Raw genomic sequence first — 26,830 nt, forward strand, 5'->3', positions numbered from 1 at the left:
CCTTCCTGTGTGACTTTAAGCAGGAAAAAAAACTGTGAATATTAGTTTTCATGTTTGTATATAAAGGGCATTAGTTATGACTTCCCCATAAGGAGAGTGTAAGACTGAAAAAGTATTTTCAATATGTTTTAAGATAGTACCTAGCTTAATTAAGTGTGGCCTATCAAAATATTTTATTCATTTAAAGAAGACAAAATAAACATTCTGATTTATAATGAAAATATTCTCATGTTCTCTATAAGTCTAAAAGAAACATTTAGTAAAATTTCAGTGTTGTTGATGCTAGGGTTTCCTAAGACGTCCTAAATTCATAGCCTGTGACAAATTTTCATCACCTTGATGATGAGTTTGTTTTGATTAACTTAATAAGTATGAAATTGTGAAATGTGTTTCTACATGCAAGAACTATGTCGTTTTAAACTGAAACAGATTCCTCAGCTAAGAATGCAAGAGTTTTCTTTTTGCCTTTCCCCTTCTGCTTTAAAAGCTGGGGGCAGAGGCTGTCTCCCATGCGTCAGGCCGTGCTACATCCTGATCCTGCAATCTTCTTATACTCACTAAGCGTGACACCAATTAACAAGCATGGTAGTTAATCTCTTGATGTTATTAAATTGCAGAGTAAAATCAGGTACAGTTCAGTCCATGGAAAAGGCATTTTAAAGAGGCTTGGCTCACATGGATCGAAAGACCCTTCCTGACATATTTGGTTTTCTTCCTTACAGAGTATACCTTAATAAAGAGCTAAGAACACTTTATATCTATAAAGGAAGAGAGAAAAGTTTACACACACACACACACAGAGACACACACACACAGAGACACACACACATGAACTATGGGTCTAGACTCTGGAATACTTGTGGTCTGTGACTAAAAAAGTCTCAAAGCTCCTCTGCTCTGTAAAGATTATTTTATCACCCTGGGAGTAATATGTCCATAAAGTATTACCTTAAAAAAAAAAAAACCTCAGAATTTCAAAAATCTCACATATAAGCCATCCTTACTTTGCACGCCTCTGAAGGCTGTGTGAAACCCGCAAGCATCATGCTTTTGTGTAAATGCTACTTGATGACTGTGTGACTATAAGAAACCATAAAGAGGCATCTGAAATAAACAAAATATCTCACCCTTCACTGTCTACCTTAGAATACACAAGGTAATTTCCCATTCATTTAAATTTTGTCATAGTAACTAGTCAATAAGAGACTGTAAGTTTCAAGGAATTAATCAAAGAGAAGACATGTACTGAGATGAAGTCTGCTTTGTGGGTTTCCTAGATTGCCTGTAACATGGTGTATGATCTACTTTCCTACATGTATACAGGTGCAGTGATCTCTGTACAAAAGCAGTAAAAAAAAAAAAAGTCATGCATTTTTTTCTCAAGAAGCAAACTACTTTTCAGTGCTCCATAGACTTAGACCTTTTTAAACATTCAGATAGTCTACCAAAAATCTGATCAGATATGCCTTTATGTTGCCAAAAAATGTGATTGAATACACATCCTGCATTTTTCTAGCAATCTTGTTCTTGAACATCTTAGAAGAGCAGGCTGTGTGTTCTCCCCCGCCACACCCCCCACCAAAGGCATCAGCAAGGATACTTTTAAGAGCCAAGTCAAAAGCACTGATGAAGTGATAGTTTCCTCCTGTCTGTCTGACCAGCCAGAAGACAAACAAACATACTTAGGGCGCTTAATTTGGGATAAGGGTGAAGTGGACCTAAAAACAGTCCCCACTGAGGCATAGATTGACTCTCTTCAGGAAAGGGGGGTAGGCACAGGAGGATGGAGACACAGCATGAAGCCAAAATTGTCAAGTGGCAGGCAGCAGAGTCGTTTTTTCTGGAGTCCATGAGTAGGGGTGTGTGTAAGAGGGACACTTAGTGGGGGACACTAAGCTAGTAAAGGAAAGGTGAAGACTGGAGGAGAAAGAACACAAAGAGGACTGCCAACTGGTTTATCCCCTTCTCCAAAAGTCTGATTAGTGCCCAAGAAAGAAGAAGAGTATACTGGATGGGACCCTGTTTGTCATGAGCAATGGCTGTGAACCAAGAGGTACTCCATGACGGAGCAGGCCAACAGGGGCGGCTTTGTGTGTGAATATAAACACTTTGAGGTGATCTCCCCATTCAGTGGGGGAGTGAGTGAGTTATTTCCATACTGCATGATTTATATTCTCAGGGAGTCTTTATAAGCACGAAGAAGCCCCATACTGAAAACAGCACCTGAAGCAGCCAAACTAAAACATGTATGTTTACGTGCGCAGTGGGCCGAACGACTGAATTCTTAAAGTTCTGGTTAATTTAAGCACAAAGAATTCTCTAGTCTAGATTTCTAAATGTGTTACTCACATATTAAAAGATAAGTGTGGGACAATTTTTTATTTATTGATGGACCTTGCAAATGTAGTTAATAGGTGAAATAGATAAAACTTTACGATATGAACAATTTTAACATGTTAGTCTTTTTGAATTCTTTCCCATGAGTCACTGACAGGTAAAACTTCAGATATTTGACCAAAATTGATTATTTGCAAATTCTATGAAATGTGCTATCTGGTGAATAATACAGATTGGAGGGCGCTATCCTATACAATGCTAGACATTTGAAAATAATAACAGTAAAATGTTTACTTTTCTTTTGAGTTGGGCTTGAAAAAAATCAGTGTCAACAAAACCCAAAACAATCAATAGGAAAAAATTAGAAATATGAAGTGCTATTTAAAATATTGACATTATTGCATGACTTGATTGGATGGGGTGTTGAACCTGCATGCAATCCCCCCCATGCCTACGTGTGCATATTAAAATTCCCCAGTATTAATCTTATCTGTGTTCTTTACTGTTAAAACACTTGTGGGGTCATAAACGTCGCAAAAATGGCGTGTTTATACACATTGTATCTTTTTATGAATGGATACAAATAAATGCTTCTTATCTGGGATAATAGATGGCAAGATACTATCTTGAAAAGGTTCCTTAAGTCTCAGGAGCAAATGAAGCAGATGTTGGTGTCTTTTGGTGCCACTCAGGGCAACTGTACTCCCAAGTCTCCTTGACATATTGTACTGGAAAAAGCCTTGGAGCCCTTTCCTTAAAGACCTGTTCTAGCTTGCTCCCAGGAACCAAGACCGCTCACCACTGAGGAATAAAATGTAGCTCTGTATTCTGAGGACTGTGCATACATAGGGATATCACACTAGCTAAATCTAGTCCGACAAGTGTGTGCTTGCAAGAGTGGCATTTACCAACAAGCAATCAGGAAGAGAAGGCAACCGGGGGCTCCTTTCTTACATACAACAGTTTCATCTTTGTGATCAAGTCAGGCTTGTCAGGGGCTCATACTTGGTGTCTCCCCCACAAGGAAGAAGCCTTTCGTTAATAATCTGTCAGTGCTAATAACCCAGGCAGCTTTGTTTGTAAGTCCACTGGGAGCCATATGGCAGTTTCCAGTTCCTTTAGCAACTCAAGTCTGACTAGGCTGCCACTGTGAAGCATCTCTAAAGAAGAGCTTTTGGGGAGCAGCAATGCCCGGGCCACTTACCTAGCTCCCACGGACCCAGCTCCGGTCGGCCAGCAGCTCTGGCTCCTGTGCCACAAGGGGCTGTGGGATTCCCTGCTCCCTCAGAGGACTCCTCTCCTGCAAAGGTCCCTTTCGCCAATGATGTTTCGCTGAAAATCCCCCTCCCCTCCACAGAGAGGAGGGTCTCCCCGGCTAGCTGGAGCTCCTGGCAGCTTTCCTTCCTTCTTTACATCCCTCACTCCGGTTCGCAGTCTCTAGTAAGAAGGTTCACAGAAGCCGCATTGGGAAGAAGCGAAGGCATCCTTTAAAAAGAACAATAATCTTCCTCGATCGTCACCCCCTTTCCCTGCGTGGAGCCCCCATCCCCCTGCCGCCGCCACCGCCCAGACCAGAGGGGGCTGGAGTGAAGGGAAAAAAAATCAAGAGGTTCTCCGAGAGCGGCACCAATCCCGGACTTGTCGCTGGATCCCGTTGCCCGAGGCGCGGCGGTGGCCAGCGGGGGCGGCGGGTGCTGGGGGGCACTCGGTGTAGCTGGGTGGGTGTGTGTCTGTGCAGCAGCGACGCTGGCTCCGTGCGAGAGGCCAGGCGGGGCGCTCCGGTCGCGGGTCCTCCGCCCCGCAGCTCTCTGGCCAGGCGCGCACACTCGCCCGCGGCTACCCAGCCTCGCGCTCCGCCTCCCGCGCTCCGCGCACCCGCGGGCAGAGCGGCCGCCGCCGCCTCTCCGTGTCTCCTCCTCCCGCGGCTCCCAGGCAGTCGAGGCTCCCAAGGGTGGCGGCGGGGATGCACGGCTGGCCCGGCACCTCGGGGAAAACACCAGGCTCGGCCTCGCGGCGCCGGAGCTGTGCGCTCCGCGGGCGACAGCGCCCCCGGTGCCCAGGGCGCGGCCTGGGCGCGGAGGATTGGGAGCCGCCCACACCTCGCCGGAATCCACCCTCGGCTCCCGCCGCCGTCTTGGTCCGGGACTCCACACCCACCTGTCTCTCTTGGCTGCTCGCACACAGACACACTCTGTAAGGGGTCCACAGCCCGGCGGCAGCCACACACACGCGGCCGGGGAAGCCCTGGGAAGCCCGCCGAGATGCTCCCGCGGCTTCATGGATTTCCCGGCCTTTCTGTTCCATCTGCTGTGCTCTCCTGCTGCCCGACCCCCTAAGCTACCAGAACCAGGGCTCCTTGTTCCACCACGGGGAACTGGTAAAAAGACATATGGCTCCGGAAGGATGGACACGGAGTATTTTCCCACAAAAGAAGTTTCTGGAATAAAAGAGAGCTCAGGTGCAATCTGATTCCACTTCTGTATCCTCCCGCTCTACCCAGTCGGAATCCAGGAGTCACTGGCCTTTCTGTGTTTGATGCTAAGGCTGGGTGGGAGGCCACTTTGACTCTGGTTTCCCACAGGAGTGCTATTCAAAACCTGGTTTGCTTGCTGTAGTGGTCTGTTTACTGTCTGGGATACTGTGCCAAATTCTCCCTTGAAGAAAGGGCCATAAGCTAGATACCCAAGTCCCTTCCCAACTTTGGAGTATAATAAAGACAATAAACTTGAACAAAATTCCCGGGCTCTGCCGGTTTCTGATGTAGGTGCACCCTGAGTGGAAAATTAAGCAGTCAAAACAGTTGCATGTCTTTCAGGAAAAGACATAACTTAAAATACTCTTTCGAACAGAATTCAGAGCATGAGAATATATTCAAAGTTGGGACACCCCCCCCCTCCCAACATTACTTATGGCCAATACTATCTAACTACTGTGTTTCAAACACATCTTATCTCGTCCTATGAACAGCCTTCTGGAATTCTCTGTCTTGAACTCCTGCCTCTCTAGGGCTTACCTTGTATTGATTGGTACCTTATCTTTTCTTTTCTTTCTTCTTCTTCTTCTTCTTCTTCTTCTTCTTCTTCTTCTTCTTCTTCTTCTTCTTCTTCTTCTTCTTCTTCTTCTTCTTCTTCTTCTTCTTCTTCTTCTTCTTCTTCTTCTTCTTTTTTTTTTTCAGAGCTGAGGACCAAACCCAGGGCCTTGCGCTTGCTAGGCAAGCGCTCTACCACTGAGCTAAATCCCAACCCTGGTACCTTATCTTTTTATGCTGTCAGACATTGCTAGATGTTTACTCTGGGAACTGGTTCTTCTATCACTATAATTCTCCATTAAGGAGCTTGCCTTGGCTCCTCTTTCCTCTTCTTGGGACTTCTGAAGTGTGAGCACCAAGAAGAGAATGCCTGGATTCTAAAACCTTTATCATTATCCTGGGCGGTACCGAAGCGCCCGCTCTAAGTGTCCAGGAGCTTGCAGGAAGTGCATTCCCTTGCCCCAAGTCTTTCCAAAAAGTTTACCATTTTTCTGCAGGCAACGTGTCTCTAGAACAACCTGGAAGACATCACTGAACCCCCGCACAGCTGTGTCACTGGGTCTCCCCCCACTCTTTCTCTTTTTCTCTCTTTCTCTCTCTCTTTCTCTCTCTCTTTCTCTCTCTCTCTCTCTCTTTCTTTCTTTCTTTCTTTCTTTCTTTCTTTCTTTTTTTCTTTCTTTCTTCTAGGTTTTTTTTTTGTTGTTGTTTTTGCTTCCCGTAGATTATTCTTTACTACATCTCAGATCCAAACTACCAAAGCCTTCTCAGGCCTATTTCATACTCTTAACTCTTCGGTGACCCCCTTCTTAGACATCCCATGTACATTGCCCCAGCTTTTAAAAGGTTTTTGTGGCATATGTGTACCTCAGTATGTCATCATAAACTGCAAGTTCCCCCAGGAATTATTTTTTTTAAAAAAACCCTCCATTGTTTTCACGCCGTCAGTGGAACCCAATACCCCCTATGTATTCAGCGAACACTTATTTCACAACTTTTTGTTGTTCACTCAATATTTGTCAGTTGAATGGAATCTATAAAAGATACTAAGTCTAGAAAGACATTTTAGCATCTGTTTTGGGTACACTGAAATTCCAACTGTGCGGTAAACTTTATATACTTAAGAATGATTACAAAATTTCCCTTTGTTAGGCCTACTAAGAAATACTGTTTACCTTCTTTGTGAGAGCTTAATTATTTGGTAACTTATTGTTTAAAAATATTTGCCTCAAAGTTTGGTTAGATTTGAGAAAGTAGAATCTATTTGTCTACCAAGAAACTGATGTGAGCCCAACAGCGATGATTCCTTCTCCACAGAGAGGTGCTAAGGCTTATTTGCCTTTCCAGTCCCAGCTGTGTGTCTCAGATGCAGTGAGAAGAAAACAATCTGTGGCTGGGGGATGGATGGCTCTGATGCTGCTTACCGGGATACTCACCAGGATACTCTATGGCATAGACAGAAAGAAAAGCATTGTGCACCAGTAGCTATGGGGGGCGGGGGGGGGGGGTTCTCCCAAGGCACGGTGCTTGGTTCCAACTGACAGCAAAACCTCCTGCATTCATTATCATTGCTTAGTCGTGGTCGCACCTCTACAGTGCATAAATTTCCATTTTTCCCACTTGTTCTCCAAAGGAAAATGTAACATGATGTCGATGTCGCTAGGAAATTGGACCTGTTTTTATATTGCTCCTTAGCTCATTTTTTATCTTTATTGAGATTTATAGAAATGTTGCTTTTGCTGATATTTCAGTTTCTCAGATCCATCCTATGATATGATGAAATTAAATTAAAGAGAAATGACTGTTTAGCATACTGTCAAAATGCCTCACTTGCATAACCTGCTAAAATAAATATAGTATAAGGTTAGCCTGAAATAATCTTTCTGTATACCAGTACACATTTAATGGAAAACGTGTTTCCTCAGACATCATAGTGTTGATGTATGGGAATTTCTGCATATACACAGTACAAAACATAATATGCTCGGGTTTTTGGCATTAAATGTAACATATTTAGTTTAATCTGGAGATTAAACTGTTTTTAAACTATATTTAGTTTAAATTATATATTTAAACTATATTATTAAACTATATTTAGTTTAATCTAGAGAACATCATTACTTATTTCAGTTTATCTAGCAGAAATCAGAACTGCATGTTGGCTTCTAGCCGTTCTGTGTACATTAGTATAACATAGTAAGACTGGGACAGTGTCGTAGGCCCATGACACCAATATGTAGGAGGCTGAAACAGAAGAATCTCAAAGTATACACAAATGTGCACTAGCTAGAAAGACTGCTTTTCAAGAGAAAAATCAAATTGAAGGCAGTGTGCAACATACTGAGTAAAATCAAATAATACAAAAAAGAATCTTAAAAGAAGAGTCTCTGAAAATGACGCAGGACTCATTAAAAGTGGAAATATCACCTATATAAATATAACGTGCACGTGTGTGTGCGTGTGTGTGTGCACAAGTGTGCATGTGCAAGCACATGCATATGAGCATGTTCGTGAGCACGTGTGTGAACGCATGTGCATATGTGCCCCTATGTGTGCAGTACTTGTGTTTGTGTTTGTATGTGTGTGCATGCACATGCATTGTTTGGAAAGGTATACGCTGCCAAGCTAAATAAATAGTCTTTGAATTGATAGGCAGCTTTATTTTGCTTGGTATAACCCAGTGATATCAAAAGAGGTGGTTATCAATCTCCACAACCATCAGTACATAGCAGTACTATTTGTGCCCTTAATTAAAAATCCAATTTATTTATTGATTGCGACTATAAGCTTTTAAAAAGAGAAATGCTACTGTGAATTTCATTGTTATATGGGAGTCTTGTATGGTAATAAGGATTTACCTGAAGCCTTGGGTTTCAGTTTTTCCTTCTAAATAAAAATATAGGCAAACTTGGACAGTCCTGAGCAGTCTCTGAAATCCTACACTCACCTATGCAGCAAGGGGGCAGAAAATATTTCTGTGCAGAAGATACATGTCATCTCACCGGTGTTCCTGGGTATAGTTGAGACGAACGTGGCTGTCCTCTGAAGATTTAAAGGAAGAGATAAGTTCCTTTAAATGACAGTGTGTGTGTTTAAGAAAACAGTTCGTGTTCTGAAGATGAACTTTTTGAAAAATTCCAGATGCTTAAACATATTCTTTTATGTTACAAGATGGATATAAGTATCATGTTTGAATTTACCCTTTAGCCTACTTCCAGACAGCCTCAGCATCTAAGCCTAAGGAAGCATAAGCAGCCTTTTTTTTTTTTTTTTTTTTATCATAAAGGTTGTGGGACAGAGTTCTAGAAGCAGTGAACTGGAAATTTAAAACATGTATTATTTAGCACTTGAAATTTTATTATGTTCTTTCAGTGCATTGCAGAGCAATGATTGGATCCCCACTCAGATTTGAATTTCATTTTTGTTAAATATTTATGTTCCATAGTAACAGATACATTTTTACCAGTGTTGTTACATGTCAGCCATTAGGCTGAATGTTTTACAGGTCTTTGGGAGTTTAGTCCCCATGATATCTCTTAAAGGTAAAAACTATCATCATCACCATTATTACCACCACCACCATCACCACCACCATCACCATCCTCATCATTCTGTTGTCATTGTTAAAGATAGAGGTAACTGAACCACAGAGAATTTAAATTCCTAGCTGAAGATCAAGTAAATTGAAGAATTGGAGTTTGACTTGAAGTGATGTGTTTTATTGCATTCCTAACACATTTGCTTCTTGTTTCACTTGACTGTCTCATGTCATGTGGGAGAATGCTGAAAATGCTAAGAGTTTCAAAAGGGAAAGAAAGGAATGTGTAGGAAGCCGCTGTTAACAGTGGTATAATCTGCCATCCCAAGATGGCGCTGGCCTCGTGTCTTCCCACTTGTAAACAATTATCTGCGCAGCTGCTAAGGCAGAAAGACCGCCAAGTCACTGGCCAATCCCGAGGCGTAATATTGGGTGGTGAGCGGACAGCCAATCAGAAGTGAATACGTCACTCTAGGCTGTATTTAAGCTAGGCCCCTTCCGCGTCTCAGCCCTTCTGCGTCCTTCCGCGTTTTCCTCGTCTGTGTTACAGAGTAAAGCCTCGTTTGCAGTAACTACCCAAATTCTGCCTCTCGTGTTTCTCTTCCACGGGCGTGGGGGCACACGGGAGGCGCGTGTTATAGGAATGGAATGGGAAGGAAAGAAAAAGAAGGGAAGGGAAGGGAAGGGAAGGGAAGGGAAGGGAAGGGAAGGGAAGGGAAGGGAAGGGGAAAGAACAGAATTATCTAAAGAAAAATGTTTTCACTGGTTCTAAAGGGCCATGAACATAGGATATATACCTTAATTTTCCACAGGCAGGTGGCTTGTTCTCTGAATGACTGTTTTCACTGGTCTGACTCAACAGAGCTGGAGCTCTGAGCCTGGGGCATGCTGAGGAAGACTTTCCGACTCACCTAAGGATGCCACAGTGGATGGTCCAGCTACACGTACCAGATGGCTGCAGTCTGTCAACATACCATCAGGGCACAATGTGTTAGAACACTTTAGAGGTTCCTAGAAAGAAACAGATTTAAAGCCTTACCCATGCACAGGCCAGAGAGAATGGAATGGAATCAGTGAGCCAAGAGCAACCAGCAGCAAGTGCAAAGGAAGGGCTGCTCCTCCAGGACAGGGTGCTGTTCTGCAGCCCAGACTTCCCATCAACAGACACAAAAGGTGTGTCTAACCGTATGTCCCTTCTGCCCTGGCAAAGCCCTTATCTGGAAAACGCCATGATCAAGCAATAACAAGTAAGATTAACTCAGTTACCCACATCTCTTCTGAGAAACTTCCATGTGACCATAGTACTCAAAAAAAATTGAGTTTAAAATGTGACAGATCCTCTAACAGTGCCTGTGTTCCTTTCTAATAATAGAAGAAGGTTTCAGCAGAAACCTTCCAGAAGGGCCGTTAACCCTTTGAAAGTGAGGAGGTGGTGCCGATTAGTTCCTGGTCCTGGAGTTGGTCCTTTTATACTCAAAACCTACATGGCATCAAAGAGAAATAGTGATCATTCCTGGGATCTGTAATCTAACAATTATCATTTCCCACTAAATTTTATTGCAATGTGTGATCTAATTTAAATATAATGAATAATGCATAAAAATCAATTTCTTAGCATCTGATATTTATTAAAATTATATCAAGAAATGAGCAATAGTTTCTTCTGAACACTTAATATTGATGATAAATAAATATGAGTAATTCATAAAAATTCATCAACATGTATGACGTACATACACACTCAAATAGAAACTTACTTAAACAATAGAGACAAATGAATCATTTTTCAATTCCTTAATTGCTATTAGATTCTTTAATACATATGCCTATCATGGTGAATTTAGTGTTTTATTTAATACAACAAATTGTGTTATATAGAATTGAAAGTAACATGTCGTTGGTGTGCATTTTAGGTGGTGGAGTCTGTTTAAATCTTGTTTCAGTGAACGTGGGTGTATATTTTAGAGTACAATTGCAACCGAATTTATCTGGAATTTAAAATACAGAAATTAAAAAAAAAAAAAAAAAAAAACCCTGAAAGTGACTAACCCCCTCCACATGCATCTTCTCTGCATTATGCACTGTTAACAAGACTGTGATGGTTCATCTGAATTGTCAGCTTGGCTGGATTTGGAATCACCAAAGAGAGACACACTTCTACACTTCTGGATGTATCATCGAGAGGATTTCCAGGAAGGTTTAACTGTGATGGCGAAGAACCACCTTGTATGTGGAAGCACTATCCCATGCCAGCCAATACCTGCATGGCATGCTCTTTCCTCCTCATCTGCTGAGCTGTGAGCCTTGGCTTTCTGCTCGTGTAGTCACAAACTGATATTCTTCCTTAACTAAGATGGACTCTATTCTCTCAGACTAAGACCCACTTAAGTTGTTTCATTAGTATTTTGTCATAACAACAAGAAAGATAACTAATACATAGTCCAACCAAAACTAAATGTTTGACATATATCATCTTTGATTTAGTCACATTGCTTATAAGGATAACCACATACATAAAGGAAAGTCAACATGGAGAGTCAGCCTGATGAATGATTCTCATTAGTGTGAAAACAGTCTAATCTGACTTTCTGCTGCTGTTCTCCAAGGAGTCCCAGATAGTTATTCCTACAATCAGTCAGGTCACACAGCACTATAGTGAAGAGATACTCATTTCCTTGAAGAGGCAAATTTTTTTCGAGTTCTGGATTAGGTGGCACATACCTTTCATCCCAGCACTCAGGAGGCAGAGGTGGGGGGATCTCTCAGTTCAAGACCAGCCTGGTCCTCATAGCAAGTTCCCAGATAGCCAGAACTATACAGAAAAACCCTATCCCAAAAATAAAAAACCCAAACCAAACAACAACAACAAATCAAATCTTGCACAGTAAGGTAAACATATAAAGAATGTGCTCACTTTTAAATAAAGAAGAACAATACTACAATCCACTGACCCAAAGAAGCTAAGGAGTGCTCAAGGGGGCATGGCTAACTCTCACTGAGAAGGGGAACTAGAATAGACATGGTGAACAGAAGGATGGAGCTGCATTGGGAAGTAGGTGAGGATGGGGACAGGAGGGAGGGAGGGAGGGAAGGAGGGAGGGAGGGAGGGAGGGAGAGAGAGAGAGAGAGAGAGAGAGAGAGAGAGAGAGAGAGAGAGAGAGAGAACTGGGAGGGACAACTGGAATTGGGGAGCGGGAGAGGTGGCACATCTCTAGAATGAGCTAGAAACCTAGAGCAATGGAAATTCCCAGGAATCTATTGGGGGAAACACTAACAAAAGCTTCTAGCAATGGGGGATACAGAGCCTGAACAGGCTGTCTCCTGTGATAAGGCAACACTGCCAATGGGCTTGGTAAACCTTTCACCTACTATTTGTCCTGCCTACAAGATGGGCAGAGACATAGAACTAGCATTACTCCCATCAGAGAGGTTTCAGCCAGCAACTGATACAAACAGATGCAGAGACCCATGGTCAAATGTTAGCCAGAGTTTGGGGAATCCTGTAGCAGAGGAAAAAGAAGAATTGAAGGAGCCAGAGGGGTCAAGGATGTCACAAGAAAACCTTCGGAATCAATTTACCTGGGCTCATAGAGGCTCACAGAGACTGAACCAAGGAGTCTGCATAGGACTGACCTTGGCCCTCTGTATGTAACACTTGTACAGCTTGGACTATATGTGGGATCCCCGACAGCAAGAGCTGGGGCTGCCTCTGACTCTGTTGCTTGTCTTTGAGATACTTTTCTCCTACTGAGCTGCCTTGTCTACCCTCAATAGGTAGACCAGCCTTACTGAAACTTGATATGCAGAGGTTGGTTGGTAGCCATGGGAGGCTTCTTCTTTTCTGAAGGGAAGTGGAGGAGGGGTGGATGGGGAAAGACTGGGAGGAGAACAGGAGGGAAAACAGTGGTCAGGATATAAAGTAAACAAATTCATTTCAAAAAGAGTTTTGGGTTAGCTATATATTATTGCATATTACTTTTCAGACCACGGGAAAGTGCCATAAAAGTTTACCTGTCCAGAGAACACCAGCAAAATGAAGCCCCACACCCTCGGCGTGGTTAGTGCTAACTAGTGTAGGGGGTGGAGTCTGAGTTGGAGCATTCTCTTGTTCTCTTTCCTTCCTTACGATCACTTCTCTAACACAGCAATCATGGCTGCCGCTGAGGCCTTCTACCTATGGCAACTCTAAGAATACGACAGTCTTTTGTATCGTCTACACCCAATGAATACAGTGATCACCATAACTGCGTTCAGTTACCCAAAGGAAGTCTAGCGTATACAGCCCCATTTTTCTCTATTGCATACTGCATGGATTGAAAATATTATACTATAGTCCGATGAGATGTGATAATTTTTTGTTTGTTTGTTTTTCGAGACAGGGTTTCTCTGTGTAGCCCTGGCTGTCCTGGAACCCACTCTGTAGACCAGGCTGGCCTCGAACTCAGAAATCCACCTGCCTCTGCCTCCCAAGTGCTGGGATTAAAGGTGTGCGCCACCACTGCCCGGCATGAGATGTGATCATTTAAAACTTGGTGTTAGTGCACACTCAGTATATAAAGTGCTAAGTTCCACAAAGATAGTGCCATTCAAGTATGTTATGTACTGCAAAGTTTAGCATTTTGCCAAAAATTCATTTGAAACTTTGAAAGGTTACTATACCAGAGACATAAAGTTGTTTTCTGAAGAACAATGTGTTTCTGTAGAATACACAAAGTGAAAATTATCTATGAAAAACTAAAAGCTGTAGAGACTTTCCAGGCTTCCTTCTTTCACTGTATTTATAGCAAGGTTAGTGCCTTATGTAATTTTCCTTATTGCCTATGGCAATTACCGATAGCTATAGAACTGGAAACTAATGTAAAAATTAACAAAAAGAGAATGGACGAAGTGAATTAGTTAAGTAACAAATGCTGAGGAAGGAAAGACACTTTGCTGCCTCTGTACAAAGGCTCCCGTTTATCCCCAGGAGCACAAGAGAGTTGAGTGCCTATAGACAATGTTATTGTTTGGCTTGCAGAGCTGTAAAATAATGTTGGCATCCCATCTGAAAAGCATGGCTGTTGACCTTTAAATGATTGTTAAGATTTGAGCTGGGAAATTATAGTCGATTCCGTGCTCCTCACTAGCTGAAGAATGCAGCTAGATTAGGAGTTGTGTAAAGGAAATAAACTCAATTAAAAAGAAAGACACAAAGAAGACACACTAAAGTTGTATTACAAAACGAACAGCGGGAACGGAATTGTGAAGGCCCGGGTTCTAAACAGTGCTGTGTGTATAGGTACAGCACTGAGGGTGTTTTAGGCAACTTACACTAACTCTGATAAGAACACAAAGGCCAGGTGAACCAGAGCCCAGTTGTAAGCCTGCTGCCTGCCATCTTGAAATTGAACTGCCTAGGAGAGAGCAGAGGGAATCACAAGGTAAATGCTGCTCCGAATGCATGCCAGACTTGGAGGACCAGAGTTGCCCAAAACAGAATGCAGAGGCCCAGGAAAAGGCTTACAACCTCCAATCAGAACTAACTGGGAGCAGGTTCCCAGAAGCTACCTGCAGATCTTCTCATGCAAAGACTAGCATCTGTAATACAAGCACACGCAGGGTAAGTAGTAAAGAGAGGATAGTTGAGATACTGTTGGGCACCACAGATGTTAGAGGGCATTAGAGTTACAGAAAATGTACAGGGAGTTGTGAGTAGGAGACATTGGCCTCCACAGCCTCTGCATTCGGTGGTAAATAAAGATGCCAGCAGCCAATAGTTAGGGAGGACAGAGGCAGGATTTTAGGGACCCAGAGGGGAGGGGGGAGGGGGGAGGGGGGGAGGGGGGAGGGGGGAGGGGGGAGGGGGGAGGGGGAGGGGGAGGGGGAGGGGGGGGGGGGGAGGGGAGAGAGGGGAGAGAGGGGAGAGAGGGGAGAGAGGGGAGAGAGGGGAGGGGGGAGGGGGAGGGGGGGAGGGGGGAGGGGAGAGGGGAGAGGGGAGAGGGGAGAGGGGAGAGGGGAGAGGGGAGAGGGGAGAGGAAGGGAGAGGGGAGAGAGGGGAGAGAGGGGAGAGGGGAGAGGGGAGAGGGGAGAGGGGAGAGGGGAGAGAGAGACTCTGGAATTAGTCAGGCATGAGAGATTATCCATGGATTCTGCAGAAGTCAGATACCTGAGGAGAGGTAACTAGCCTTATGGCAGACACAGAATAGTTTGGATCATATAAGTTAGTTGTTTTTGGAACAAGCAAACACTTATGGCCTAGGCATTTATTTGTAAATAACTAAGCCTCTAAGTCGTTATTCAGGAACTGGATGCAGGTGGAAAAATGGGAGGGTATAAGTGGCACACTGAACTAGAGGCTAAAAAATCGAAGCTTAGAGCCTGAGTGGCTCAGCTCCTGGGTGGAAGATGGTTTTTCTATCCAAGAAGAGGGAAATTGCAAAAAGGCAGTGCAAAAGGTATGTGGGGGTGGGGCAGGGGGGCGGAGTCCCTGCTGCATACTTTGCACTTATGCTTCCATAGACTGAGGTCCCATAAAAGGTACAGCTGCACCCCGTAACCTACCAAGCCTCAGGGGGAGGCTGTGCCCATGCCTGTAGCTGGGATATACAAAGCCCATAGCTGGGAGATACAGAACCTATAGCTGGGACAAACCTAGATCTGCATGCTTCTCTGAGAAGCCAGGGCACAGACAACTTGGGAAAAATCTTCCCACCCCGCAGCAGCGAGGGGTGCCTGCCACTGAGGAGGCATCCTGTGAGGCACAGCTGGCTGATACCCACCAACATGACACTTGGCTAGTGCCAGCTACAGACACGTGTGGAAATGCCTCTTCTCTGTGAGCTGAAAGACAAGGATGGGGCCAGCCATTGAGTGAAGTCTGAGCAGTACCACAAAGGGAGACTGAACACACGAAAGAAATCCAATTGCAGCCAAACATATGATCAGGTTAAAAATGTTTGAAATAATCCTTTAATGCCAAAAAGGGAAAGAAAACATCATAATCAGATACATACAAGTAGCTTGAAATTAATAAAATGAAGTCCTTAATGAGAGAATTAAATAAATTAAAAAGAATAAGGTACATAAGGATGGAAAGCACTTAGAGAAAATTGAATACAAAAAAGATACTAAGTTTAAAAAGTGTTAAGAAAGAAATAAATACACATAAAAGATAATGTCTTTAAAGAAAGGAGAAAAAATAAAAATAAAATAAAGACTCCAAAAAAGAAGAAAAAAGGTTTAAAAAGAAAATATGTTCTATGTTAAAACAATGGAAAACACTGTAGAAGAGACTATTTGTTGTTGGGAGCCGACTTTTAGCAGAAAGCGGCTATCAGCTTTGTAGCTGTCTCAAGCCATATACCCTGACGCGAGACTTGTTTTTCAACAGCCTACAACAGTTGAAGCACACTCTGATATCCCACATATCTTGTTTTGCCATTTAGTGCCCCCAGCTGTAAGGTGCACGTGGTATCCACCATGCTTGCAAGGCATGCGGTTCACGTGCTATCCACATGCAATCCACTTGCTATCCACATGCTATCCACACCATACATGCCTGTAAGGTGCACATGGCATCCACGCCTGCAAGGCATGTGGCAAAAGTGTATAAATAATCAATCTCTCTCTCTCTCTCTCTCTCTCTCTCTCTCTCTCTCTCTCTCTCTCGACCCTGACCCGCAGACCGAAGTGGCAGAGTGGTCTGGGACATTTTTGCCCTCAAAGCATGGAGTGGAGAGGGCTGCAACATTTTGGCAGCCCAAAGTGGGGCAGCTCGGGCCTCCACAATTTGTAATCATATAGTTTTGTTTAGACAGTGTACAAATAATTAAATGTTCAAAAATGATTACAATTTTATGTATCTTCTTTAAGAGAGATAAGAAAAATGATTTAGGGAATACGAAAAAAATAAATGCTAGATTAGAGGCTATAGAACAGAGATTAGAGGATTTTTTTTAAAATCAAAATCAAGAATCTTCAGAAGAATTCATCTGGAATCTACAATACCAACAAAAAGGTAGCTCCAGATGAGAAAATGCACAAAGGTTTAAGGAATTAGAATGGCAACACATGCTGAGCTAAGAGTGCACAGCATGTTTGATGGCAACATAGAACAATGTCATATAATATCTTATGTGTTTTATCTTGTAGAGTTTGAAAATATTAAATATGAACATGTGTTAATATATCATAAAATTCATCCTTGTTCAGAATTCCAAGGTGCTTCTGCCATAAGCTCTGAAAGGAATGATTCCGAGATTGCACATTTGTAAGAGATGGTGACTGTCTTGGAGAGATACCTCTGCAAATTGTAACTATTCATACTTCAACATGTGTATCCATTGGAGTGCAACACATTTTTTAGACACTGTGGCCTAAAAATGTCACAGATATATCTTATAATACTACAAGACAAGCAATTATATCGAGATCTTAAACACACTTTAAAAGAAGTGCTTACCAAAGACAAAGGGGTAACAAAGACTCCCTGAGATAGATTATATAGTGCTTTATTAACTTTAAATTTTCTGAATGCTAATAAAAACAACAGCTGCTGAGAGACATTGTATGGAAATACAATAGGAGACATTGTGCTGTTATGAAACAACTGCTGATCTAGATCAGCCTGTTTATATTAAGTTGCCCTTACTTCCCAATGGAAGGAAGGAAATGTCTTATGTTGGGGAAGAGGTTTTGTCTTTGTTTCAACAGAAGAAGAATAGCTATGGATTCTATCTAAATTAATAAAAAGATTTGGGCAGGGGAGACTCCTGAAGATATTGCCTGCAGACAGGAAGAAAAAAATCAAAAAGGCCAACAAAACAGGTAACATGAATTGCTGATCTGTTTACATGGGAAAAGCTCTGAGACTGGCTGAGACTTGACAATGTCTTCAGCCAGGACTTCAGCTAATCATAGCCAATGAATCTTGTTGCTACAGAATTCTCAGGATTATATAGAATTTTTTCAAATGGCAAGGACTGAAATTTATATAATGGTTTGGTTATACAGTTTATAGTAACTTATAATAGAAAGATGATGTACCTGCTCTTAGAGAGAGCAGAGAATCATCTTTAGCTGATTGTGCACACAGCACATTCCACACACATGTTAATGCAGAAATGTATATTATCTGTGAAAGGTTATACGTTTACAGACACCAGTGAAGTTAACATGGCAGTGACAAGAGTCACTCTTTTGGAGGCTGAGAAGGATGCCGATACACTGAGACACATTTATGCAGGCATTCTGCTTCATCCAACCTCACACTTCATTAGCTGTTTCATGGATACTTCCAGGATAGCTTCAAAGATGCTCACCCAAGTTGGTCCAGCCTTTCAGAATGTCCCAGTCAGGACTTCATGTAAGCCCTGAACATTCACAGCACACAAAGACTGGGCAATAAATGTTACAGCTAGCTTTTCTTAGGGTCCCCAACAGAAAACAATGCTCCTAACAGCAGAACACATTTTTAAGAGAATGGTGCCCTCATTAACAGGAGGTGGGGTGGTGAGTTTTTGGTCATTCAGTGTGTGATGGATGTTTGTCATTGTTTTAAGGGGGTTGGTCACACATTGTTGATGGGCTTGGTCAAGGAGGAAACAAAATAAAGAAGGTTAGATTCAGGGATTTCTTTTTCTCTTTTTCTTTTCGCTATCCTTCCTTCTCTCCTATCTAGTGTTAGGGGTAGAGGGAAGGAGAAGGGATAAAAGCAAAAAGGGGGTATAGGAATGATGAGGTAACAGAGGAGAAATTGAATTTTAGACAAAAGAACATAAACCAGCCAATATTTTACATCCATATGGATTTTATACATTGTTGAAAATTTAAGGTTATTTTTGCTGCAACATACTGTATATGTGTTCAGTATACTGTATGCTGTTTAAAGAATTGTACCTATATAATTCTTTAAAATACAATGTTAAGTTCCAGTCCTTTTTACATTTTTATTGGTTATTTTGTTTATTTATGTTTCAAATGGGCTAATTTTTTAAACACTAAGGTCTTGATTTTCTTATATTTACTGAGATAATCTTGCTTTTTATCTTCATCTGAAAATTTGTTCTATTCTTTTTCTTTGCTACTTTTAGCAACTGGTTCTGTTTTGCTCTATTTTTTTCTTTATTGGCTTCTTTTGTCACTAAAATGAAATTTTCATTTGTCTTCATCTTAAAGGTGAAGATTATTCTAGGACTTGGAAGGCACAGACAAGTAGGTCCTGAGTTTGAGGCCACCCTGGTCTACAGAGTGAGTTCTAGGACAGACAGGGCTCACAGAGAAACCCTGTGTCTAACAAAATTCACAACAAAACATTTGCCAGTAGAATGGGAGAGCATTTCAAAAAGATCTAACATAATGATCAAGTTGACTTTATCCCAAAGATTCAAGGTAGTCCAGTATTCATAAATCAATAAATGATATAAATTTCACAAATACAAGGATTCAAGGACAAAATACAGCATTTGTTAATGTTAAACATCCTGAAGAACTAAACTAGAAGGAACATATCTGAACATAGCAAATGATACAATATATACACTTATAGCCAACATTATATTAAATAGAAAAAACCCAACACATTTTTCTCTTAGATCAGTAACAAGTCATACACTGTTTTTCAATGCAGTACTGGGTGTCTTAGAAAAATAAAACAAATAAAGGGAATATAAATAGGAATGAAAGAGATCACAGTATTTCTATTTGACAATATTACATATAATTGACAGTGTGTTTATTGGACAATTACACATTATAACCTAAAGACTTCACCAGAAAACTTTTAGAAGTCATAAACAAATTCATCTTGTTTATGACTTCTAAAAAAAGTGGCACCTACCTTCATAGCAATGACAAAAACACCAAGAACAAAATCAAGGAATAATAATACATAATTATAAATGATATATATTAATAACTAGTAACATATATTATATAGAATTCATATATGTTCTATATTCTATGAACATATTTAAATATAATATAATATATTATATATAAATATAATATATATAATATTATATATATATATTAGCATTAAGCTAACCAAAGAAGTAAAAGATCCTTATAGGAAGAATTTTAAAACCCAAGAAAAGAAATTAATGAAAATACTAGAAGATGATAAATGTTTCTATGCTCATGGATAAGACAAATTAATACTATGAAATTGACCATCCTATTTAAGGCGATCTAAGGATTCAATGCAATCACATTCTAAATTCCAGTTACATTTTTCAAAGAAACACAAAACAAATCTTAAAATTCATATGGAAGTGCAAGATTCTGTATAGCCAAAGCAACGTGACTCCAGCTGTATATGTAGGGGAGGATGGCCTTGTTGGACATAGGTGGGAGAGGGGATCTTTGGTCCCATGAAGGCTGAACACTGAGTGGGGGGGGGATCTGAGGGTGGTGAGGTGGGAGTGGGGGGTAGGTGGGGGCATACCCTCATAGAAGCAGGAGGAGGGGGGACGGGATAAGGGGTTCCTGGGTGGTGGGGGGGAATGGGGTAAGGGGATAAAATTTGAAATGTAAATATAATATCCAATAAAAAAGGAAAAGAAAGAAAAGTTATTAGAACCAACATCTTTAATAAAATATCAGCCCTCTTAAAACAAAAAAAATTATCTTGATACTAAAATTTGTTTTGAGAATTGTATATTGCAGAATACACAGCCTTGGTGTATCTACTCATCAAGCAAGCTGAGCAGACCTGCTCAAACCTCTGGTGTTTTGGAATTCCACCTGGATGCAGTGAAGACACAGAGCCAGAGGCTTATCAATTTACTCTTCCTCCAGCCTCTCTTCTAATATCTCAACGCCGTAATCAGCTTGAAGAAGTTAATGAAGAGTCAGCGCCCCTATGCCCTGAACTTGGGGACGAAGGTGGTTAATATTGGCTGTCTTTCTAGGGAAAAGTAGTGGTTTTGTTGGAACAGGGAGGATTAGCTAGGACTTATTCCAAAGCCATAACCTATTGGTAGAAATCTGTATAATTGTTATCAAGATGAAGTTATAATTTCTTAAATGGTACAAAATTTACTTTGATTTCAAATTTAAGGTTTTCATTGGTACGAGCTTCTTATGGATATAAAAGTGAGATGAATATTGTTACTCTCATAGGCATTGTGCCTGTATAACACATTTAGGAATACAAGGCTTAGACCCAGTCCTTCTTTAACTTTTTTTAACTGATTTGAGATGGTTAGCCTGTGAGTTAAGGGCCTATAGCAAATTCATGGCTTTGAGTTTATTGTTAGGGTGTTTTCTATATTTTATTTAGAAATAGCTGAGAGGAGTTAACAGACAACAGTCCAGATTACCTTACATGGATAGTTGGTTATCAAAACGTCAGAAATCCACAGAATTGACGTTACAAACATTTCTGTATTAATATTCATTTTGATTAGAGACCTGTCTGCTCCTGACAGCTTCCTGTGTTGGATTCTAAGAAGAAATTGAGCATCTTTGGAGATTCTCCAGTTGTGATGAGACAGCTACTAGGCAAGAATTGCCTCTTTCCATCTACAGACAAATTACTGTCCAGAAAAGCACACCCTTGCAGAATAGTCGACTGATTATATTTGCCTAGACAGAGTAATCAGCCCTTAATAATTCTGCATCACTAAGGTCTGTCAGGTGATCCTGGGCCAGAAGGCTGAAGATCAGATGCTCCAAAGTCCAGTAGTATAGGGACTGTCCAGGTGTTCAGCGGTATCTATAAATTGGCTAAGTATTAGAAGCTATGTTTTGTGCTTTCCATAATTTTAGTTAACTTAGTCATTCTGGATTTCTGACGTGGTTGAAAACTTATAGTCTGATAGCCAATCCTGGCTATTTATTTTGAGAGAAAAGATTTGAGTGGATGGTTTTCAGCTGACATTCATTCTAAAGCCAAGAAAAAAGCCAAGTTCAGAACTAAGTGTTTTAGTTAGGAGAGATGACAGAGGTTCTGGTTAGTCAACAAAATGATGGACTGGGTATTAGGACCATCTTGTACCTCACTGGTACAAATTGGTATAATTATGCTCTAATTATATTTTGAGAGAAAAGTTTGATTTTAACAGGAAGGGTGATATGTAGAAGGAGCTAAGGTGGGAGGAGTACGGAGAGGAAGAGAAGGAGTAAGGAGAGGAGGAAAAGAAGGAGAGGAGAAGTTAGGTGATGAGACAGAGAAAGAGAGAAAGAGGGGGAGGACATGGAGTCAGATGTTCACATGTCTCCACCAGTCAAAGATAGTTAATATATCTAGGTTGTCTATTGGGTTACACTTCTGATTGAGCATTACCAAACTTAGAAAGCCTTTGATTAACATTTTTTAAAAAAATTGTATAAAAGCAAAAAGGAAAAGGGGCATGGGATAGGGGTTTTCTAGGGAGGGGAAATGAGGAAAGGATATGGCATCTGAAATGTAAATAAAATATCCAATAAAAAAAGAAAGTAAAAAATACTGGTACTAGTATCATTTTATTTAATTTAATAGATATTAGATAGATAAAAATAACAACATGTGAAAAACATATAAAATATTGGCACAAAAACAGGAATGTAGAAAAATGGAAAAAGATTAGAAGGCCCTGAAACAAAGGCACACAACTACAGGCATCTGATTGTTTACAAAGATGTCAAAAAAAAATCTTTGACATAAGAGGAAAAAAAAACTGTCTTCAATGATTCAGGGAAACATGGAAATCTGCATGTAGACAAATGAAACTAGGTCCTCTTTCTCACCTTGCATAAAAATCAACTTGAAATGGATCAAGAACCTCATAACAGAGCCACAAACCAGCCTTAGCTTGGAGAGGGGTTCTGAGAGAAGGGAGCAGCAAAAACAAAGGTCTGGAAGTCAAAACATGGGTCCAAACTGGCAGCCTAGGTCTGCTCCAGACAGCTTTCCAGACTGAGTGTTCTCTGTTCTGCTTTCTTTGGAGCTCTCCAGACAGCTCTCGTGTTCTGCTCAAGACAGTTCTCCAAGCAGCTCTCTCTTGCTATTCTAAAATTCTCTTACATATTATAAGCCCAGTCTTTTATTTTTCATATCAATGCAGTCACTTACTCCAGTTTTCTTTTTAACTATCCCATGAATCAGCATCCCATAACCACAGAATCTTCATTCTTAGGAGACAGCAAACACAAGCACAGACAATAAGATAACTGGGTGGTACCCTCCCTGAAATTACCATTCCGATCTTGCCTGGACTCTGTTCCGGGCTGATCTTGAACTCAGGAACTTGCCTGCGTTTGTATCTACCTATCTTTGTATCTTCCTGACAAGTTGGCTCACAGCACAGCTGCTTTTGTTCCTTTAGATCTGTGAGGTCCCTCACACAATTCATATTTCATCCTTACACTTTGCATAGTTGAGAAATTACATATTTTCAAACTTACATTTTTAGAGTTCTTTTAGACAGCCTTAAGGGTTGTCCTAAAGGTTCCAGCATTTACCATTTTGTCTCCTGGACTAATGCTATCTCTGGTTATCATAAGTCAATAACATTAACAGGGAGGACATTACTCTGAGGGACATGAAAATATGTACATTATTGTACAAACAAGCCTTATGCCCACTGCAGTCATCAGCACTGTGGAGTCCCACACCTGCCTGCTGGCCCTGTTCCAGGGGCAAGAACCATGTCATTCCACCCCTACCAAGGCCATGCTGAACTCAACACGAACCTCAAAACTGAAGTTTCTAGAAAGAAAGGTAGAGATTATACTTCAAGATATAGACAGAGATAAGGACTTTCTAAATATGACTCAAATCACTTATGAAATAAGACCAATAATGAGCAAATGGGATCTTATGAAATTAAAAGGTTTCTGTATAGCAAGAAAAGCTGTCAGTTGTGTGAAACAGCAACCTAAAAAGTAGAACAAAATCTTTGCAGAGTATACATTTTACAGAGGGTTAGTATCGACAATATATAAAGAACTTAAGAAAGTAAACAAAATAATTCAAAACCTAGGCTAGGGAAGTGAACAGGGAGTTCTGAAAATAATATGTTTAATAAATACTTTAATAGTTTGGAGCATGAATAGCCTTCAACAAATTAAAACTGTTTTGAAATTCCATCTCAACCAAGTCAGAATGAGTATTATCAAAGAAAAAAATGACAGAGAACAATAGTGAGAATATGGAGAATAAGGACACTTATTCACCATGGTTGGAAGTGTAAATTGCTTCAACCACTGTGGAAATCACTGTGGAGAGTTCTCACAGTTAAAAATAGAACTGTCCTATGACCCAGGAAAATGGATGGAATTGAAAATAAGAGACTAAGTGAGGTAACCCAGTTTGAGAAAGAAATGTTCTTGCCTAGATATGGAGCCAAGCTTTGGATATTCACACATATAGGTTTGGTGTAGAGTATCTGCAGAAGTCAGCAAGCTAGGAAGGGTTCATAAGAGATGGACGGGATGAGGACATAAGTAACAGGTTGGGGTGGGGGTAGAACTCATGTTCCCCAACATTGAAGATGAGGAACACTTACAGTTAAAACCTTAAGCAGGGATGGAGGGGAAAAGAGATGGGTCAACCCAAATTAAAAATGTATGAAGAAAATCTTTGAAATTCTCTACATTGTAAGCTAATTAAAAGATACAATTTTCTTTTAATGAAAGAGTTTTAACAATGGTACCTTGAGTTTGTGTGGGGTGAATGCTTTCCCCAGAAAATGCAGGTTATGCGATATGTTTATATGAGTTATTCGTTGGAGGGTTCCACGGAGCCCTAAAACAACACTGTTACTTTTGGTTACCCACCAAAGCTAGATGTCAAGTGTATTTGATGAAGACACAATACAATCTGGTTTCAGGGCATAGAAAAATCAAGCTGGAACTGATCTGAACATTTCTTCTTTACTGTCTGGACTTCATAGTACCAGAAGATGCTACGACGTGTGCTGGGGGAGAAAAGTCATGCATGGACCTGATAATCAATGGCGATTGCCTGCTACAGTAGTGACACAATAGGCAAAGTATATCTACTGGTATGATAGTGGCATGGTGGTTAATGGGGGTAACTAATAACTTCCTGCAACTGTTTTAAGCCTCAACCATAGGAGCAAATTCATGATTGGTACTATAAATCTTGTCGAAAGTCCCTATGTGGGGAGAGCGTAGGCTCTCAAGAGGAGCATACTACTGTTGATTGCTAAATGGACGTGTCAGACTTTCTCCTAAATAGTTCATAGATTACTGGAGTGCTAAGTAAGCCTTTATCAGAGAAGCTTCCTTTTGTTAAGGAGCAATGAACATAATGCCTCAAAATGCTTAGAATCTGAGACAATTGAGCGCATCTATTTCAACCACCATCAAGGACCAGGGAACAATGTGAAAGAGGAGGCAGAAAGAATACAGGAAGCTGAGGATGGAGAGGCCTGTTGGGAAGTATTTTTTTTTCTGACCTAGATATAGCTATTGTAGACATGAACTTAGAAGAGCTTCCTGTACAACATTTGCAGGGACCAAGCTTGTCAGCTTCCCAGCACAGTGGAGGGAGGGGCTTATGAAACTCCAATCCTAGCTGAGGAGCTTTTGGCAACTGATGGCTGCAGGGAGAAGGGGAATCCGTCTTCTTTAATACATGTCTATTGGTGCACTGCTCATGTTCTGGGGGGTGGCTTATAACGTATGCAGGTAGGTAACAGTGATTAGACCCAGTGCATGACTTTCAAAAAGAAGTAAGTATTGAAGTTGTGAGAAGAATTGGGGGAGAGAAAATTATGGGTTGATATGATTAAGATATATTATATACATGTATGAAATTGTCAAAGAACAAAAATATTTTAAAGCAAAATATAAAATTTCCCAGAAAAATCAGAGATAACTAAACCTTCTAATTTGAAGCCAGAGTGTGGTTCCAGGGACTGGATAAGTATGCTAAGTATAAAACATATCAGTGAGATACACTTAAACTTTCTAAGCGGCCTGATCTTAAAACATCTACCTCTCAAAGACAGAAAATTTATACTTATTTGGTATTATTTTGTTTCTGTGATAAAATACCTTGACTGACTGTAACTTAGGACAGAAAGGATTAATTTATTTTACAATTCCAGGTTACAGTCTTTAATTATAAAGTCAAGTCAGTAACTTAACCCATCACTTCTACAGACAAGAGCAGAGAGACTAAACCTTGCTTATCGTTCTCAGCTATCTTATACTGTCCAGGAATCCCTGCCTAGAGAATGGTTCCCCCCCACAGTGGCTGAGTCTTCCTAAAATCATTCACCACAGACCTGCCTATGGTCAGTTGCACCTAGGTATTGTTTATTATTAAGACTTTTTCCTCAGATAATTAAAGGTGGTTTCAAGTTGACAGTTAAAACTAACCAGCACGGTATTGTTCTTCTCCACATAACTAATACTGTAAACCTGCGTTAGTAAAACAAAACAAGACTAAAAAGATACTTAAACTTAAAAAAAAAATAATAGCACTTGTTCATAGAAGTAGTTTTCTCAACTTCTCCAGAAGGACAAGGCTCACTGTTTCCATTTCCTGACAAAGTCTCTCAGTTTAAGAATCAGCGAAGCAAAGTTATACTCTCTTTGATCATTTAAAAGTAGGGCATGTTATATACATACCTTGGGGCTTCTCTTATGTTCAAAATGTATTGTATATCAAGTAATAAACATTGAGATTATTCAATGCAAGAAAATTTATTGCTTAACGAGATTTAAATTATTAAAACTATACTAAAATAATGAAATTTTACTTGGCTTCAGGAGAGTATATAGCTTCTGTATAAAACACTGCATTTCTTTTGCAAGAAATCTGTTGACTTCATAGCTTTCAGCTTTCCTATCTGGCATTCATTTCCTGTTTCCTTCACATGCTCACACTTTATGAACAATTTCATAGCTATTACTGTTAGAGTTGCCATTTTAGCAGCTAAAAATACCATAATCTATTGCAGCACAAGATGAAGAAAAAGATAAAATTAGGAAAGTCT

The 26,830-nt window shown here is 40.7% G+C and overlaps 1 protein-coding gene across 1 annotated transcript in view; it reads right to left on the bottom strand.

Moving 5' to 3' along the window:
• Kcnb2 (potassium voltage-gated channel subfamily B member 2) overlaps positions 1–5,512 on the bottom strand; it is a 397,957-nt gene extending 392,445 nt beyond the window's left edge. Inside the window, exons 1-2 of the mRNA XM_076924323.1 lie at positions 5,351–5,512; positions 3,542–3,822 (exon numbers count right to left, since the gene is read on the bottom strand). The gene's annotated coding sequence lies outside the window, so the exon portion shown is untranslated. The remainder of the gene's footprint in view (positions 1–3,541; positions 3,823–5,350) is intronic.
• Positions 5,513–26,830: the final 21,318 nt, after the last annotated feature.

This window comes from Arvicanthis niloticus, chromosome 25 (assembly GCF_011762505.2).
Source record: "Arvicanthis niloticus isolate mArvNil1 chromosome 25, mArvNil1.pat.X, whole genome shotgun sequence".
NCBI classification, from domain to species: domain Eukaryota; kingdom Metazoa; phylum Chordata; class Mammalia; order Rodentia; family Muridae; genus Arvicanthis; species Arvicanthis niloticus.